This window comes from Anolis carolinensis, chromosome 4 (assembly GCF_035594765.1).
Source record: "Anolis carolinensis isolate JA03-04 chromosome 4, rAnoCar3.1.pri, whole genome shotgun sequence".
NCBI classification, from domain to species: domain Eukaryota; kingdom Metazoa; phylum Chordata; class Lepidosauria; order Squamata; family Dactyloidae; genus Anolis; species Anolis carolinensis.
The window spans coordinates 133,748,395-133,769,466 of record NC_085844.1 but is presented as its reverse complement, the minus strand read 5'-3'; the positions used below and the strand labels follow the sequence as shown (position 1 = coordinate 133,769,466).

Here is a 21,072-nt window from a genome sequence, read left to right as displayed (position 1 = left end):
AGCCACACTTTGCCTCTCTTGCTTCTCTCCCCTATTTCCTTGCCAGCTGGCTGAGTTCTGATAGGAGAAGGGTTAACAGATTTTCCTTACAGCCGCTGACCCTGCTTTCCAGTGAAATGCATCCAAACCTACTTTTTAGCTTTAATTATTTATCTGTAACCAATTTGGCAAGGAAACCAATTAAGCGAATGGGTGATTAATGACCTGCTGATTTGCACAGGTACCTAATTTAAATGTCTATATAATATATAAGCACATTTCAGGAATGCTTTGACTGCTTGGCTCTCTTTCCAGGCACTTGGAGCAGCCATGCTTCACAAATGGGTCTTGCGTGCTCATGCTTGTTCTCTCTCTGTGTGTGTCTCCCTCCCTCTCTCTTTCTTGGATGTAGCCGAAGTGCCTGTTGCTGTAGACAGAACTGTGGCGGGCTTTCAGGACACTTGGCATGCAATGTGTATCTTAAAGACCCTCTTTCCTGCAGCTAGTTTCATGCAACCAGATAACGTTTGAACTAGAAATCCTAGCAAAGTGTTGGCTGTTTGGCTGAACATCCAGTACTGAACACTGTGGCTCATAACAGGTTTTTTGATGTGGGTGGTTGCAGGAGGATCTGCCTTCTGTTGCACATCCCTATCTTATTTAGGGAAATAGCCAAGAAAAAAGGACTCAGTGTGATGTTTAGCACCTCAAGGCCAAGAGAGCTCTTGTCTGTGTTCAAGAGGTTTCTAAAAGACACGAGCAAAGGCATATGACTTTATCTAGACAGTGTGGTCCAACTTTTAGTTACCCGAGGACCAATCAAATTTTAGTATAGGAATGTAAGGGCCAGAGACATTCCAGAAAGAAAACAAATTACATAATAAATATTGAATTACATGATAAATTTTAATATTTAATTATATAATTAAAATATTTTTCCAGTAAGAAGGGCAAGGGCCAACAAAAATAGTGGGTCGCATAAACTAGAACATGACAGACTCTTTCAGGGGCTTGCACATAAGCCATTTGGAAATGAAATAGGACCAGTTTTTGCCCAGGATTAGAGAGTTTGGAGGGGAGAGTTTTCTTATAATGGACAGAGAACCAGAATTAGGTGGAGGGTCAAATTTTATCCATCTATCAGCAGCTTTCCACAGACCTCATGACATCAAATTCTCAGCTGGAGGACTAGGGAGAAAGTGACTTCAATTCTCTTTTCCATCCTCCATTGAATGAAAGGGGACAAGCAACTCAGCATTCTTGGTATTTACAAATGTTAGCTAGTCATGTGGCTACTTTCACTCCTTCCTTTTACACATGGGGAAAAACTCGTTTTCCCTTTTTCACAAAGCTCATTCCATCTTCCTAATATTGCAGAGAAACACAAACATCCTTAGGAACTTAGGACCACATCCCACTGATTCTGGGCTCCGTTTTCCCACACTTCTGAAACACAGTCCCATAGAAGGCATCACATGACGTAAGGGTACTACGGGTGGGGCTCTGTGAGACTCTGTTTCCGCAGCGCATGGAAACAGAGCCCAGAATGCATTTTGAGGAGTTGGATGCTCCTAACTCCAAACTGAGGAAAGCAGGGGAAAGTGGGGAAAAGATAGACCTGAACAGGGAAAGGATGTGGGAGGGCTGTTCATCTGAGATGACAGACCTTGACAGGAGGAAACAGAGTAAGACCATTTCCTCTGCTTTCCCCTGCTTCCCCCCCCCCCCCCCGGATCATGGGATGAAGACCTTAATGAGAATTTTGGTCATTATAGGACACAGGTTTCTCAGGAGCATAACTTGCCAAAACTAATAGCCTTTCTCTGCATTGTACAAGCATATGGGTGTATTGAATGCATATACTATGGGACATGCTTGCAGTCCAAATAAATGTGAGCAAGTCACAGGTTATGAGACACATATCGCCCTCAGTAACCTTTACACAAATAGCCAAACACTTTTACATGTTTGGGAATTAGAACTATGATGGAACGGTGGTACAAGTCTGGTCAACTTTATTTATACATCCCATCTACTTTTGGGGACTTGGGGCGACTTACAACATAAATGACAGGCATTTGATGCCATACAATAGACAGTGAAAATACAAATACATAATAAATTAAATGCAGATAATTAAAATGACAATTTACCTTAAATAAACATGAAAACAAATCAATAAAACACGTGACAGCAGTGATTAAAAGATTAAAAACCTAATTCGTATATTGAAATCATAACTGTCATTAAGGTCCTGTCTACAAAACATGACTTCTCCCATGTGTTATTCTCTCCATATAATTCATGATCTCTCCATGCTGTCAAACAGTTGAGGAGAGCACAGTTGTATATGGGAAAGCTTCAGCCCCATGCATTACTCTTCCCACAAAAATGTGCTCCCCTTTATCTTTATAAATTATATTCCTTCTGTTTATGTGATTGTTTTAGTCAATTGTTATGTTTTGTTTTTGTTTTTAATTCTTATAGCGTTTTATAGTGTTTTCAGTGTTTTATTGTACAATGTTTTATGCTGATTTTATATTGGAAAATCCCTTTCGGGAGTCCCTTTCGGGAGAGAGGGTGGTATACAAATAAACTTTTACTTACTTACTTACTTTAAATCTATTTAGATATCAGTTATCTCAGGTGAGGGGGGGGGGGGGAGATAGCTCATGAAGGTTAATCATACCCATACCAAACAATAGTGCTCCCCATGACTTCGTGTATAAATTTTGTGTGTGTGTGTGTGTGTGTGTTATGGGTGATTGTGGAAGTCGGAGAGAAGCCATGTGTTAGAAAGGTATTCTTATGGTACTAATAGCACATAGAATTCCCAATATTTTGGACAAAAAAGACATACTATTCTTATTAATGTTTTAAAAAGGTCTATTCCACACACACACACAACTCTATTAAGTTATCTTAAACTGCTTAAACTGATAATCCGTTTTTTTCAATACAGTGTCCTCAGCTATGAAAATTAACATTTTGATCCCTCGGAGTCCACTGGCTTTGATGCAGTAATAATATAATTCAGTGATGATTTTTATGCACACGGGGCAGACAAGATAACTACAAAGCTCCTTTGGCAGCCAGTTCCATGCCATTCTGCTTGTAAGAGGTGTGAGCTGGCAGCAATTTCATTTGTAGGCTGCATAGTAACTGCCAGCACTTTGAGGCACTATGACAGACAGGCAACCCACATCTTGGCCTTGGTGCTAGCCAGGCATGGGAAGTATTCAGTGTCTTGCTGATTTAGCACGGAGCCTGCTCACTGGAATAAACAAAAGAGCAAATGTGTCTTCTTTGAGCACTATTCTCTACTCCTACAAATGGCACACTTGATGGTGGCAAGCAATTCTGAATACATAAATATTATGAGGTAGCAAAGGCAAAAAGCCACCATGGTGTAGTGGTTTGAGCATCGGGCTATAACTCTGGAGATCATGATACAAATATTCACTCAAGTATGGAAACTCACTGAATGATCTTGGGTGAATCTTACCAGGAAAACCCTGTGATAGAGTCACCTTCATTGTGAGTTGGAAACTCTTTAGTTCTTTGATTCTATGAAGTAGGGCAAATGGAGAATTGCCTGTTGCATTCAACAGTAATGACACAAAATTCTAAAACAAACAGGCACACCTGACCGCGTAGCAGTTTTATGTTGCCCCTATTTATCTCAGTGAAATATGGAACTGGTTTTTCAGGTAAGACGAAAACAAAATTGGCCTAGCCTCGGTCATAGGTTCCTCAGGCCTCGTTTAATTACAATTGAATGCCAATGATGAATCGTACTCAAAGAACAATAGTACACTTGAGTAGATGTGGTTTCAACTCATCAAGAGGTACTCATCAAGAGGTATGCTCTAGCTCACACGTCTCTTCATCCACAGCCTATATCATGAAAATCACAACCACTACCTGTAGAGGTTATACAAACTCAATAAATAATCACACACAAAGTAAGTGAAGTTCCATTCTGTTGTCTTCTATAATCAAGTAACATTATCATCTTTCTTTTAAAAAATACATATTTATACATTCCTATTTCCACTATATATTTATGGTTAAGTCTAAACATTTTAGTCAGTTTTTTTATTGTGTCAGAAGCGAACATACTGCAAGTCGCTTCTGGTGTGAGAGAATCAGCCATCTACAGAGATATTGCTCAGGAGATGCCCGGATGTGTTACCATCCTGCTGAGAGGCTTATTATTTATTTATTTATTAGCAACATTTATATCCCGCCCTTCTCATACCAAAGGGGACTCACAGCAGCTTAGAAGTTATAAGTAGTACATACAATACATTACATTACTGGTACAGCACAACATAAGCATCATACACCACCACACTGCACTACACCACCACACCACCACACCACTAGCAATACTACATGCAACATACAATACACAATTATAATAGTGTATTACACTGTAACACAACTACAATATCATCATCAATACCACATGTACATACAATATATCACACCACTAGCACAACACAATATCAACATTATACAATATTATATTGTCATAATGACACAGGAGACATGGTGGAATGATGTCTTCCTGCCCCCCCCCCCAGTTCTTCTCTCATGTCCCCGCATGGGTGGCTAGAGTTGACAGACAGGAGCTCACCCCGTCTCGCAGATTCGAACCACCAACCTTCAAGTCAGCAATTCTGCTAGCACAAAGGTTTAACCCATTGCAACACCACGGCTCTTCTTTAGTCAGATAATCAACTCAGAAGACCTCGTGGACATCCATGGGTCAATCTGAGTCTTGTACTTTAACTCTTATCAAAACTATCCCCTTCTCTGAACAGAGTGGCAAAAGGCAAGAGCTTAGTCCATCCTTAAAAGAAACACTCACTTTTTCTATCCTCTCAGCCATTGCACCACTTCTAGCGTCTGAATCATGGGGAAGGTGTGGTTGTCCCCTGTGCTGGCAACAGCACTTTCCTTAGAATTGGGGGAAAGCATTTTGACTTACGCACAGACCATGTTAAAATCCATAATCTTGGCCCCAGAATCCCAAGGAGGTCAATTTATACATGGATATATACAAATCAAGGTATGTGACATACTTTCCTCCTTTTAGTTGGCATTGTATTAGTTGAATATCAGTCATTGAGCAACTGTAATTTAATGCTTTATGTGCCATGCTTAATGACATCACCAGGGGCTGTTCCTTGTAAACTCACCTGGCTATGACATCACCACAGGTAATTCCTGCCCTGTTTCCCCTAAAATAAGACATCCCCCGAAAATAAGACCTAGCAAAGTTTTTGTTTGGAAGCATGCCCGCCAAACAGAACACCAGAGCATGCTGGATCTGTAAGTGTACCTACCATAGAGTATTGTACATGGAAATATTGGTAGTAACAAGAAATTCTTGATAGGATTCACAGTTTGTCTGGTTATGCTGATTTGTGATGACTACTACTGTACAGGATATAATAAATGTTCATTTTTTTTGTTCAACTATAAATGTGAATTCTTCTTCATGGAAAAATAAGACATCCCCTGAAAATAAGACCTAGTGCATCTTTGGGAGCAAAAATTAATATAAGACACTGTCTTATTTTCAGGGAAACACGGTAGCTCTTGGGTTTTGGCTCCAAAATCTCAGGCATAGTGCTTACCTGGTAACCATCAAAGCAGGGGTGAACCACTGTGGAAGACTAGCTGCCTAGCAGAAATTGGAGGGTTACATCTGCTCCTGCAAAAAAAAAAAAAAAAAGTCTCCAAATGTCTCTCAGAGAATGGAGCCACTTTCACCATGTTTTCAGTTTCAATAAAGGACTGAACTTAATTTGGCCTGGCAAGCCATGGAGTGTGGTATAAATGTATCCCGCTGTTCTAAGTAGACATTTTGGAAGATACAAAAAAAATGTTTTTTTGACTAGGGGTAGCCCAAGGCACATTCAAACATGGTGGAAATGCCATCCATATTCCTATGGTGCATTTCAGAGCATCCTGGAGGGAAAAATATAAATTAGAGATAACTGCCAAAAATATTTTGACTGCTGTTCAACCCTGGGGAAGGGTCACAGAAATAGTCCCGGAGCTGCATGTAAGTAAGAGGAACTTTGGACATGTTTTCTTCCTTTTGCACTCTCCCTGTGGGCAGCACTGTAGTGCAAACCAAAGGCAGGGACAAGTCTAATCCTCCTGGGTATGCTGGCCATAATGAAAAGATGGTGGTTGTGATAAGGTGTTGTTTCCTTTTTCATGATCATTCTAGGCGATCCTCTTGCTTCAGCTTCTGCAACAGCTGAAGAAGTGAGCAGATAGATCAGTGGTTGTGATATCCCAGGATTCTGCAACCTATTGCACACCTGCTGATCTAAAAATATAATTCAGTGGTAAAACAAGCTTACTTTGGAAATGCTTCATTGACAATTACTGGTGAATTTCCCACTAGCTTTAAAGGGGGATTTCTGGATTTTCATGTGATTTTTTAAAAGAGGAGTTCTGGCTTTTGATGAAATTTAAAAAATTGTCTAGAGAGTGCTGGAGCAGGAGCATTAGAGATTCCTAGAGATGTGTTCTCTAGGAACGTTGTTGTTGTTGTTGTTGTTCAAGTTATTATTTAACTGTTATTATTTTAACTTATATTTTAACTCTGTGTCTTGTGCTTTTTGCATTTTAATAGTATTTTATCTCTTGTTTTAATGCTATTGTTATCCCAGGGGAGGCAGGTAATAAATGTTTTATTATTTTTCTCTTAAGTTAAAATAGTTTTTTTTTAAAAAAAAAAATTATGCTCTTTCCAATTTCATTGGGGGTCTTATGCTCTTGATCCCGGAGAACAGGGGGTAAAAAACATAAATACATTTTAAAAGCGATGAAGCCAGTTTTTTTTGTCCATTCACTTTTAAGACCCAGAATTCCCCTGAAGATATTATATAATTATAACATAGGGATATCTGAGTTATAGATTCGTCTGAATTGTAAATTCGTAAGAAACAAGAAGAGTTGAGAGGAAGAGAAAATGTTGCACTACATTAGCAAGTTCCAATTATGATATCAACACATGTTTGAATCAGTATAATCGTTTCTTAGTTTGTGATGTTTCTTAATTGGCTCACCTACTACCAGGATGTATGGATTATCAAAAACAGGTTTATGTATGGCCAATGTTAAATCTTTGAGGTGCAGTAGGACTTTCTTTGTTTGATTTCAGTTACAGCAAAACAACACAGCACCTCCTCATGAATCAGAAGCCTTTATTGTTTAAATGTGAGGGAACTTCAAAGGTAAATCAAAGAAAGAAGCTGCAGATTAGAAGTTTTCATAAGGTAAAGGATGTATGTCACACTATGTGTGTTATTGTAAGCAAATGGAAGTGATGTATATTTGGAGGGATGGGAGGATGGAACCCAGAATTCAAATGTCCAGAGTTCTGTTTATTTCTTTTAATCTTTATCACTAGTTCAAATGCTTTCTGGGTTAGATGACGAAAGTTAAAATTTTAGGGTGGGATAGATGACTAAATTTTCCTTGAATAAAGGCTCTTGAGTGCAGGGAGCCTAGTTGTGAATCCTGTTTTAGAGATGATATGTCAACTAAGTGGATGCATTACTTTAATATTGTGGTAGCTTTAATATTTGTTGTATACTATCTCTCCATTGCCCTTATCTTGCAAGAAAGAAATATTTCATAGATGCTGAAAGCACAAAGGGGAAGACAATTCTGTTGTCACTGCATTGTGCTGGATATACATATTATTTGAGAACAGTAGACCAATTGGCACCAGACATATTGTCAAAGTTCATGCAAAAAACACACCCACTACCTACGTTTAAATAATGGCACTTAGTCAAAATAGCATTTATGCACTACAAGTATAGTCTGGCTGGGCATATAACCTTATAGAATTAGTATGTTCTGAAAGCTGGAGATTTAGCTTGATAGTTTCCATAATTGCAGCCAACTCACTATGGAAATATCTGCTGTGTGGGGAGGGCAGACAGAAGTTTCTTCATGTGTGTGTGGATGGTAGCCATTTTATGCTTTGCTAACCATTGCTCACAAGGAAGACCACCTTTAGTGATAGACTGAAGTTGCAGTTCAGTTAGGGATATGGTTAACCACTTGGAAGCTTTTGAATCATGTAGAACAGTGGTTTTCAACCTGTGGGTCCCCAGATGTTCTGGCCTTCAACTCCCAGAAATCCTAACACTAGTAAACTGGCTGGGATTCTGGGAGTTGTAGGCCAAAACACCTGGGAACCCACAGGTTGAGAACCAGTGTACACTGTAGAACCTGATCCCCTCACATAGGGGAAAATCCACATCTGTCCCCAAATATCAATCCTTCCCTCCCCCATTTTCTTCTGAAGATTAAGAGATACCATCTGGAATGGAATTTCCTATAGAAATAAATTGATTTACTTCAAGCTAGAAGTCTTAAGGAAGTAGGGATGGAAAGAACAGCCCTACACTTGAAAAATGGCCGAAAACATTTTTTGAGTATTAAGAAATCGAGGAGAAGAATCCTGAAGTGATGAGAATCTTTGCAGTTCAGGGCTTATTCTGTGCAAAATTTAGTAAGTAAGTAAACTTTTATTATGGTCAATGACCAGCTCATACTGCGCAAAATTTGAATGTGGTTTTTCCCACTGGAAATATCCTTTCTCATCTAGGAAATAGATTGATAATTTGTTTATTGATTAGTTCTCTGACCATATCAACACTAAAATACAAAAGACAAGTATACACAGATACAATAAACACAAATCCCTATTCTAACGCTCCTGTAAGAATGAGCTAAAATACATTTCAACACTTAAAACTTGATTAAACGATAAGTTTGATAAAATCAGATTAAATTAAATTGCAAAATGATTTTAATAGAATTTTCTGTGTGAAAAATGACATTTCAAAACAAGTATACAAGGTTAATTCTGTATAAAATTCTAACATAGTTGATAGAAAATAGCATTTTCTGTCCAGGAATTAATATTAATATTAAACGTATTTTTTTTAAACACTATTTTTATTAAATTTTCAAAAATGCAATTTTCCAAACAATTAAAAACACACAGACACTAGAATAAAATAACCAATACAGTACAAAGACAATTCCTTAATTCTCCAACCTAATAACTATCTCACCTCTGTATCTTCTCTCTTCTTTAAAAAAATGTTAATAAGTAAATTTTCCATGCAGAAAATGTAGTTTCTTCTACAGAAAACACTGTTTTCTGCACTAAATAACATGTGCGAGTTTTGCATAGGATAAGTCCTGAAATGTGCATAGGCTTTTTAAAAAAGTTTTGTTTTCGAAGACTATTTTGGAGTGGGAAGAAAATTGCTGGAATTATTTGCTGTTACTTTGGAGAAAAAACTTCAAGTGCTTCTAGAATAATGCAGTTTGACACCAATTTAACTGCCAAAGCTCATGGGAGCTGTAGTTTTACAAGGTATGTAGCCTTCTCCACCAAAGGGTGCTGGTGCCTCACCAAACTACAAATTCCATTTCTCTAGCATTGAGCCATGGCAGTTAAAGTGGTGTCAAACTGCATTCCTTCTAGAGTATAGATGCACTCTTTGTGAAGAATGGCATACCAGTGACAGAGAGTGCTGTTGGGATCTTCATCCTTGTAATGAAGAGCAGGAAGGAACCACATTAAGGTCTCCCACAAAGGTGAAGTCTAGCCTCTTTGGCCTTCAGTGTTGTAGACAGTAGTACCCACATTGAGAGGTAATATTGAATGGTAATGAAACCATTCCTGTTGGTGAAAGTTAGGAATGTTCCCAAGTTGGTTCATCCTATTTCATGCAATGTGTCTTCATTTAGTTATGGAGCCAAGCAGTACAAGCCCTAACATGGTCAGCCTCTTATCATACCAGAGTTAGTCACATGGAATTTCTTTGTAATGGGCTATAAGTCAGTATTTGAGCATATATTTTGCATTATAGATTCAATCCTTACCATATGTATTGAACAGAATATTTGGTATTGTTACCCCATTGTTCTTCTGTGGTAAGGATTCCTGCACATTATCTAGAAGAACCATGGTCAGACCAATACAAATTGGATTAGGTGGCAAAATAGCTTCAGTATTGAGCACCTTCCAATGTACTAAAGAGTGGGGATGGCCAATGTGAAGTCCACTAAAAATTGTTAGATTTAACTCCTATCATTGCTCATACTTCTGATGATGATAGGACTTTCAGGCTGTCAATATATGAATCATGTGATCTTGCAGCCTAACTTCCTGACCCATATTATCAAAATCATTATCAAGTTCCTTGCCAGTATGTACTTTTCAGCCTCTCGAATCTTCTCGATATAGCTGGGGTTGTGCACTCCTAGTTTGCTTGTCCCAAGCACTATTACCATCTGTACCATCAAAATCATGGTAGCTCCCTTTTAATCCATCTTTTCTGGGAGGAAAACAAACACATTCCCCAGCAGTTTTACTGAGTTTGTTGATGTCCAAGGACACTCTAGCACCCTCCTGAAGCATACAGAGAGTATTGAGTTGCTGCTGAATTTTGTAGATGTAAATCCTGTGAACAACAACTGAATCCCCTAATGATTTCTGGAAGGTCCAATTCAGTCCCCTCACCCTGAGAAAGTTTCTTATCCCTCCTGAAAATGCAATGTGCTCCTTTGAGGAATCTTTGGAACCTCTTAGTTGCTTCCCATTATTGCCCTGCTTGCATTTCACCGTCAAGCCCGAATTGCTGGGACTATGACAATAATGGGAAGGGGGATTGGAAAGTGGGCCAGACCAAAAAACTCATAGGATGCCAACTGGCACCTTTTCTACTTTGAACCTGTGGCAGGAGTAGCAGAAGTCCAACTGATGAAGTTCCCCTTTGCCTCAACACTATGGCTTCTTGCATCTCTGTGTATAGTGCACCAAAATATATGCCAAGAAATATCTCTCTTGTGCCATGGCTTATAAAATTTCGGCCTATCTGTGCCAAGACATACCTCTCTATATAGTGGTTAATTTCAAGGAAGAGGTGGCAGGCATCCAATACTGCCCTGATCACACTGCCTCTCATCTGATTTTTGGCTAAAATAAGTGGGATTGAGCCTGGTTCGTACCTGAATGAGAGACCACTGTTGGAAAATATCAGTGATCATCAGAAAGGAATCATTCAAGAAAGAAGCTCATGATACAAACCCAGACTTATTAAAATGTAAGTACTAATAAGCTCAGTGGGGCTTAACATTTAGGTTTCTGTATACAGGATTGCACTGTGTCTCATTCAGTGAGAGCTAGCTGGATGTTCAAGAACTGGTTCCCTGGGCTTCCTCAGCAGCTTTCCCCAGATGGTATGTGGGTGGTAATCACAGCAACCTGGTGCCGGCACCTTGATGAATGGGCTGTAGAATTTGGTGAGATAATTAAAGAACCAAGCTTTCACAGTGAACCTGATAACAAATGAGGTGTCTCTCAGCCTTTAGCTGTTTTGCACAGTGAATTCTATTTCTTAAGATTAATGGATTTACTGTTCCTATCTCAACACTGTCCCCTCTCCAATTTACCTCTTTGTGCCTGATGTGTTCTGTTTCTTTCATCTTTGAGCTCTTACTGTTTTCAGCATCTACAGGTGCTGAAAAAATGAACTCTCCACTAGTCTGAAGTTGGCAGGCGTGTGTATTAGTGGGCATTGCCCAGACTTCAGCGAGCAATGGACAGACTGGTTTATTTTTGGTCAAATGTATTGAATTATAATTCCATCTTGTTTCTGAACCACATCTATCTGCAATGTTTAAAATAGTATGTGGAAATCACATTTTTATTTTTCCTCAAAACGTGCATTTTTGTGTGCCATCCGCATGAAAATATGCATATCCATATGCACTTGATACTAAAAATAAGCAACTGTATACACATTTTGCTACATATTTTGAGCCAGGAACTTTATGACAAAATCTGGGGAAGTGTTCTCATTCATGAATCAGTTTAGGAAGTGCAAATCGGGTCATTGTGCCTAGGTTTGTCAGATTGAAACTAGGAGGGGATTCCAATCTATATATATAAAACAGTGATGGCATCACGGCAACCCACAAAACAACAAAACTACAGGCCCCCCAACCTCGAAATTTGACAACACAACCCATCATCCACGCCTCTAGGTTGATACAACAAAAAGAAAAGAAAAATAAAGTCCTAATTAGAGGGAGAAGAATAATTGTTTTTATCCAATTGCTGCCAGTTAGAAGGCTAAGCTCCGCCCACTTGGTCTCCTAGCAACCCACTCAGCCCAGGGGACAGGCAGAGTTAGGCTTCACTTAGGCCTCTTCCACACTGCCTATAAAATACAGATTATCAGATTTGAACTGGATTATATGGCAGTGTAGACTCAAGGCCCTTCCACACAGCTATATAACCCATTTATAATCTTATATTATCTGCTTTGAACTGGATTATCTTGAGTCCACACTGCCATATAATCCACTTCAGTGTACATTTTATCCAGCTGTGTACAAGGGGCCTCATATAATCCAGTTCTCAGGATAATATAAGATTATAAATATACAGTAGAGTCTCACTTATCCAACATAAACAGGCAGGCAGAAGGTTGGATAAGTGAGTAAGAAGGGATTCAACTACCACCAATTCCTCAATACTTTATTTCCCATACCACCATACTTCGCCACAGCAACGCATGGCTGGGCATAGCTAGTACCTTTAATAATTGTTTAGAAGAGGTAATTTCAATAGCTGTTGCTTGTTACTTTTTGTGTGACATGCAAGCTCTGTTGAAATTCCCTCCTCTACACAAGACATTAAAAGTTTAAGAGTTTTCTTTAGTTTTCAGTCTGGCAATTTTAGCATTGAAGATGGAACAGAAATGTCCAAGCAGGCCTTTCCATAAGAGCATGAAACTGTGGCCCTAAACCACATGATGTTTCTCAATGCATTTTTGTGATCTCAAGACCGCACACAACTTCAAATTTGGGGGGAAATGTCAATTGTCTACCAAATGCTCTCAAATCTTACCTGGAGTGGCATTAGGCATCCAAATATTCATAAAGCCAGCAATCCCTTCCCATTCACACCCTTAAATTAGCAGGTTTAGTCCGATGACTTTTGATCACTTCTGCAATATATTCTTTCTTGGCTATTTCAGCAGATATTGCTTTTCATTCAAGAAAGTAACAAGACCTGTGGCACGCGCACACACGCACGCGCACATAAGAATGCAGCACTCCATAATGCCTTGGTGGTGAAAACTGATCTGTCCTTCTCTTGCATATGGGCTTTTTAAATTTATCTTCATCAGAAGCAAACTATACAGGATGAACCTTTGTGCTGATTTACTGAAGTCGATTTTATAATCTGCACTGCCATTCCAACTTTTAATGGAAAGAAGCTGTATATGTTTGCTTAAACAAATGCATGCAAACTGCAAATGTATAAAAATGTCGTTAAAATTTCTGAGGTCACTGCAAGTTTGGTACTAAGAGAAAACATTGTTTGATTTATAGTACAACTTCAGCAGATCAAATGAGGTCAACAGAGTAGAAGAACTACAGCTAACCTTTGAAGCTATCCCATTATCACTTTAGATGGCATGTTTGAACATTCTTATCTAAATTCTCAGTTGGTTACTATGCATAAGATTATATCATTTTGGATCATCCATGACAGTGCCAAGGAAAAGGAACACACACCTCTTTTTATTCTTGAAGTGTTTCTCTTTGAACGTGCCCATTTAATACCAGCCTTTCTGGCCTTTACTCGTGCTGTTTCTTCATGTAAATAGAGAATGTGTTTTATATAGAAAAAGCAATTCTCAGCATGTACAGAAATATTTTTCTCACCATTGACTGGTTACACCCTCTCGTTGCACAGGGAATATGGCAAAGTTCTGTAAGAGTCTCTGCATAGTTTTAGAGATCAAGCACCTCTCTTTGTCTCCCTTGTGGAAAAGACTTTAAAACCATCTGTGCCAACTTAGTAACTTAATTCTATGTGCATTTTCATTTTGGTGAGAAGCCCAAGGAAAATCATTTACAAGAATTTACTGTCCTGTGATTTTAAAAATAAAGAATGTTGTGAAGGCTTTCATATAGCATACCAATAATTACTAATGACTTCATCACATGAGGTTCTTTTCAGCAGCATGTGCCGGTTTGCCTATACTTTTATAGCGAAGCCCACCAGCTCCCATCCCATGATGTAGAGCAACTTTCAGTGGGACTCCATTGTAAAAATATAGGTGAACTGGCGCATACCACCATGGGGGCCACATGGAAGGCTTCCCATGTTGATATTATCTATTCAGCATGGGAGGCTTCTTGTGTTGAATAGATGTCAACAGGGGGAAGCCGGGCAGCCAACACATCCCCCCATGGGGACTTGGGTGAGTCAGGCAATGCAGGGTTCCCCACCACACCCTGATGGGCACCGCCAAATTTGTCACAATGCGTGGTGATTCCAGCAACCCATCTAATGAGGTCTTAAAACTCATATAAGATGTCAGTAAATGAGAAACGACAGAATCATGAATTATATCACCGAAAGGGATTGTGCAGATCACCCAGTCCCTTACAATGCAACACTCTACTGCTAAAGCATTTGTAAAAGGTGCCCATCTAATTTATTTATAGATCTCCAAAGAGTCTCCTAGCTTCCAATATACAGTAGTTTATTCCATAGCTTTTATCATCAAGAAGTTCTTCCTTATATTTAGTTGTAAATAAGCATGAAAGCAACTATTGTGTTCTTTAAATATGATGACTTGGATTCTTGAAATGTTTTGTTTTCCCAGTTTTGAATAGTATATAACATATACAGTTTTCCATGTAGCATGAAGAAACAGAAGTCTATTACTCCCATTACAATTCAGAACGACTAATTCCTTCATTCATCTCAAGCCAATGGTAATGTATATAGGAACATCAGATTTGAAAGGAGGAAGGGAAGGGTGGGGGTGGAATGTAGCAGCACCTATATTATTTTGGCATGAACTTTCATGGATATAAACCCATTTATTCAGATGCCGTACAGAGTGATATCTAGACCACAAGACATGAGTTTAAACAGTTAGAGGAGTAGGATGAGGTAGCATCCAGAAAGATGCACTCCACAACTATTGCCATACATTTTAAAGGGTAATAAATCAGTTTCCCTGGATTAAAAACCTTATCTGAGTGCGTTTCCAGGCAACGCCAAAATCCACACCAAAGCAGGTTTAAGAAACCGCTTTGACATAGATTTCCATCCCCACCCCCACCCCAAAAAACCTGGGCTTTCCTGGAGGGATATCTAGATGCCATCCCCGTAACTGACCCCCCCCCCCAAAAAAAAACCAACCCTTAAATTAAAAAAAAGTACCAGGTGATCCTTGCATTTTCCTGGTGCGTAGAAATATAATTCAATTCACCTGTTTCTCTTTCTAGTATTCCTTTGTAATTTACTTATTCAAGGATTGCAGTTTTTAAATCCCATACTGTATGTCCAAAATGTTTTGCAACGAATATTTGGATGTTGCCACTTCTAATGTTCCATTTGTGTTCAATTAACCTGATGCATAGAGACTGTCCTGTTTGTCCAATGCATAGCGTAGAGAAGCATTACTGACACAGGATGGCATATATAAGTTTGGAAAAAGAAAGACAAAAATGAATTTAACTCTGATGTTGTGGGCCCCTATAATATTGTCTTCCGAGTAGATGCAGAGGCAGAGTTGGCATCTAAGTTTGTGGTGGGGTCTTGACCCTGTATTATTGTTATATATCCTGTTGTAAATGAGTAGTTTAGTATTTGGAGACTATCTGTAAACTAATAAAGATCTGCTTCTGAGAGCTTGTAAGAAGGATAATTTAGGATGCATTTACCCTATAAAATTAATGAAGTTTGACACCAATTTAACTGCCATGGTCCCATACCATGGAATCATGAGAACTTTAGTTTGATAAGGTATTTAGTCTTCGCTGCCAACGAATACTAATGCCTCACAAATATACTATTCTCATCATCCCATAACACTTAGATATGGCAGTTAAAGTAGTGTTAAACAGCATTAATGCTACAGTGTAAATGTATTCTTACTTTTTAGAACGTATCTCATTTATATATATAACCCAGTTCAAAGCGGATTATCTGAACCTGGATCATACGGCAGTGTAGATCCAGCCTCAGCTTCAGACTGTATCACTGGAGATGTTCTGACATTTGTGTTATTGGTTTGTCCTGTAGATTTTTTCCTGATAACTAATCATGCCTGTTGATTTATCTTTCACCTTTTAATGTGTTTTTGTATGGAAAAAAAGAGATTTTTCATTCACAGGAGCAATTAATATGAGGAGTTATTCACAAGAGCTATGGAAGACATGTTAACAGCATTTATATTAACAAATTCAACAGTAAGTATATTTCAAATTATTCATTTCTTCCATTAACAGTATCTCCTGGTGGCTACCAGAGACATGAAGCTTCCCTCCCATAAGGAAAATTCATCTGACACCGGCTTTCCCCATCATAGCCAGATTAAGACTCTGTTGTCTCAGGGCTTTCAAATCTCTAATAACTTAATCCATTTTACATGGGGATGATTTTCATTCTAGTTTTATTTTTGGTGGGTTTTACTTTTGACAATTTTTTACTATATTTTATTGTTGAATTGGCTTTGGGTTTTATTGTGTTTACATAGCAATACATTCTTAGATGTTCCTACAGTTTTCTTGTTTTATGTTTTAATGGTGTGATACATAAAGAACATGTTTTATAGTTATCTCATAAGTACAATAAATAAATAATGCATCTGTATGTGCCTTCAAATCTCCTGTCAACTTAGGATGACCCTATGAATTTCAAAGGGTTTTCTTAAGGAAGAAATCCTGAAAGGTGGTTTTGTGAATTCCTTCTTCTGAAATGCAGCCTACAGCACCCGATATTCATTCACTGATTTTTTTCTAACATCCAGGTACTAAGCAGATCTGAGCATGTTTAGCTTCCAATATCAGATGGGATCTGCTACCTTATCCCATATTGGGAGAAAGTAATAATAAAAAATAAAACATTATTTATAGACATGAACACAAGAAAAATTGTTGTAAACAGTTACACAGAAATTTGTATAATGCAAAAGGATGTTAAAAATCAGATGGCTGAGGTTTTCTCTGGACATATATCTAGTAGGCTTGTGCATTTTGGCCAAAAGGCATGCTGTTTCGGGGTCCATTTTTGGCTAACCCCTCATTCTGTTTACTGGGAAGTTACTTGAATCAGAAGGAGAATAGATCTTTTCATTCAGCAAATATTCGGCCCATTGGCTACAATGGAAAACTTTAAAGAATCCTCAGTTATTTTAAGGCCTATCTGTATGAAACATTTCTCAGTTTTAGAACCCATTTACAGCTGCAGGCCTGCCAAGTTTCAAAACAATTCACTAATCTACTGATTTTTAAAGAATTATTTTAAGTTTTTACCATAACATTTTTAAAATAAGACAAACTGCAAGAGCGGGTTCTGGGAATTGTAGTCACTAGTTGTGTCCATTCTCAGGCAAACAGAGCATGGACACAACCAGGCCTTTCATTGGCTGAAAAACACACACAGAGAAAACTCTCATCATGCTCCAAGAGGAACTCAGAGACTTTTCAATGCGCTCCCCATGCAAGTGCTGCTGGGAAAATGAGTTCCCAGCAGAGCCCTCTTTGGAAGAGGAGCTTAGGGAACTTTTCCACTGCTGGAGAGGGAGAAAAGATGCTGCAGGATCTTCTCCAGGATCCCCACAGCAGATCCGCCTCAGATATAATGCAGACTTAACTCCATCTTCTCCAGTAACCTATAAATCTGGCTCTCTTGATCCATTTAACCCAGTTTTTCGGTTCCCTCCTCCCCATTCTGTTTTCGTGGAATACACAAAACGGACTACCGAATATTACGTATCAGTTTTGGTCAACCTGATCCAGGCCCAAGCCTAATATCTAGGGCTTGGGTATACATGGTCTTCCCTAAAGACCCAGCACGATATTTCAGACAAATTTCTTTCAACATGTTTATTCCATTCAACTGAAATTGTGTATGATATCTGTATGTGTGTGTATGCATGTATAGCAGGAGTGTCTTAATTTTTATAACCAAAAGAATGAATGGGAAGCTGAAGGCTTTGGTAATCATACACTCAGGATACTTTTCAGTTGGAGAGACATTTCAATCAAGTAATAAAGGTAATAGCTAGAGGATAAATTTATCCCTCTTTGCTTAACATTATAAAATCAGCATGCACTAAAATCATGTCTCTTCACAGGGCAGATTCACAACCCATTGCTGTGATATTTTACTGAAAGGTAAATTTCACTGCGTTCAATAGAATTTATGCTCAGATAAACTCACAGAAGGGATTGCTGCCGTATGGTACCATTGTTCTTCCTGCCTTAGAAAGTAAACTCTGTCAGTGTACTTAAATGTCACAGACGTGAAGCTAGAGAGAATCAAAGTGCAATAAACCCCATACTGATGCTCTCTTTTTCTTTAGGTTTCAGACAGAAGTAAATAATTACAAATTAAAGTAGTACAGGTTGAGTATCCCAGAAGCAAAATCCAAAATACTTGAAAACCCAAAATTGTCCACCTGTGTGTCTGAGATAGTCACTTGCTTTCTGATAATTCAATCTACATTAATTTAATAATTTTGTACATGCCTCATGTACAAAATTATTAAAATATTCAGTACAAAATTATTTTATGCTGTGTATATGAATCAAAGGATGTTCATGTCTCAACTTGAGTCCCATCTCCAAAGGGATCTCATTAGATATGGATGCAAATACTACAAAATAAAACAAAACCCCAAATATGGAAGAATAACTCAACCTGCACTAGTGAAAGTAGAAGAAGAATGTGCATGGTTCATTACAGAAACAGAAATGAGTGTGTCAGTTCTTAAAGTATCCCAGTAATGCAAGTTTTCCAGTTTTGCTGGCATATAGATCTCACAGTTCTATGGCACAAAAAACAGGTTTTTAAAAGCAGCTTATAAATCCCACATAGATCTCTCTTCTCTGTATTGTTGTGCTGCTGACTTTCCTTGGTGTCAATGTGTACATCTCATGTATCCTCTTGCAAGGAGCAATGAGTTCTCCTTGTTTGTGAAAGGCTGTGAAAGAATCTGCTAAGTGCTTGGTGGCATTATGCAGCTTTCTCTAAGGGAAAAGAGAAGACTGTTGTGCGGCCTAAATGTCAACTCTTTGCCACCAAAGTAACAGCAATTAAGGTGGCCAGTGATGGAAAGGACAGCACAAAGAGCTGAATCCTCTAAAGATTAAATTCAGTGCAAAAGCCTGGGCACTGGTGGGTATAAGTGCATGATCTTTGTACAGTATTGCCTTATCAAGGTATAAGGAAGAATGATATAATATCTTGCAGCTTTTATTAGATGTAGCTACAAAGATGGCCACAAGCCAGGCTCAGAAATGAACTTCAGGGGATCATTAAAGTTCTATCTCAAAAAAGGAGTCAGGTTTAATAACCCCAAAGTCTATGCATAGACAGAAAAAAATAGAGAAAGAGGCAGCTAAATATTAAGATGTATGATGTGCAAAAGATTCAAACCAGTTTGAAATATAAACTAAAGCAAGAATGGTACAAAAGTCAACACAAATAGATTCAAAAGCATATATGGTCAAATGGAAGCAAAAGTTTTGGCTAACAATGCAGTATAAAATATACACAACCAATACATCGTTAAGACCTGATTGTTAGTACTTAAATATCATAAACAAGCAAATAAACAAAAACTTGCAACAATACACAGAATAAGTTACTGTCAACACATTCCACACATTTGCATACGTTTGGCCCTTTGTATCTATGGATTCCACCACCCACAAACCAAGCAAAGCCTGATCTTGTCATTTTATATAAGGGAAACCAATTTAGTACACTATTATATATAGTGGGATTTGAGCATCCATGGATTTTGACATCCATTGGGGGTCTGGCAGAAGACTTTAAAGGGAATAAACTAGGGATAGGGAGTTGTTGGTAGTGGAGGGGATAGCATGCTGGATCTGTACTGCCCTATAATAAAGTTTCAGAAGGTGGACTAACTGCATTGAAATGGATTATATAAGTCTATAATATAGATTAGTATAGTATAGTATACTACCCTAAAATCGAGATCGATGCCATTAATCCACATTCTGAAATTAGGTTTATGGAGCAGTGTAGATCTAGCCTCATAGGGCCATAACTCCATTGTATAACATATTTTGGCCCCAAATCCCCTCTAGGTAACTTCACTCTCTTGCCTCTCTTTAGGCCGAAAAGAGCCCAAGGGTTCCAAAACCAAGGCAATTTGCCAACACACACACACACACACACACACACACACACACACACACACACCTGGATCCCATCATCAAGATATCTCATTGTGCATATTCAAATATTCCAAAATCTGAAAAGAATCTGAAATCCTCAACACTGGTCCCAAGCATTTAAGATAAAGGATATTGTACATACACCTGAAAGTAAGCTATGAGATAAAAACAGATTACTTAAGGTTTGGAAACTTCCCTCAATCTAGGAACTATACTTCTATTGATGCAGCCCAGAAATGCTTTGGGTTTTTGAGCTGTCACATCAAACTATTGATGCATTCAGCTCATGTTACCCTGAGATTTCCAGATCCCTTTTACATGTACTATTTTCAAACCAGGTGTCACCCATGATATATCTGTAAAAATATTTTGTGTTTTATATCTGTTTTTAACGCTTTTTCCTGCAATATTGTTTTTATGATGGTTTTACTGATATTGTTGATTTATTGTTGTAAATTTATGTGTTTTGATTTGTTTTTATATTGTGATGTTGGGCAAGGCCCCATGTGAGCCGCCCCGAGTCCCTACGGGGAGATGGGGCGGGATACAAGAATAAAATTATTATTATTACTATTATTATTATTATTATTATTATTATTATTATTATTATTATTATAAAAATAGTTTTGGCCAAGCTCACTAATATGTTCAGGTCGTTTTATATTTGACTCTGGCTATTAGCTATCCCTCCCTGTTTGATATCATCTGCAAATTTGATAAGCATGCCTTCTATTCCATCACACATGTAATTGATAAAGATGTTGAATAGCAATGGACCCA

General features: G+C 38.2%; 1 long non-coding RNA gene across 2 annotated transcripts in view; it reads right to left on the bottom strand.

Annotated features, from left to right (window-relative positions):
* The window catches only part of LOC103278605 (uncharacterized), a 280,461-nt gene that overhangs the window by 54,554 nt on the left and 204,835 nt on the right, over positions 1 to 21,072 (bottom strand). For both annotated transcript variants that reach the window (XR_010005242.1, XR_010005243.1), the window contains exon 4: positions 5,628 to 5,704. This is a non-coding gene — a long non-coding RNA (uncharacterized LOC103278605). The remainder of the gene's footprint in view (positions 1 to 5,627; positions 5,705 to 21,072) is intronic.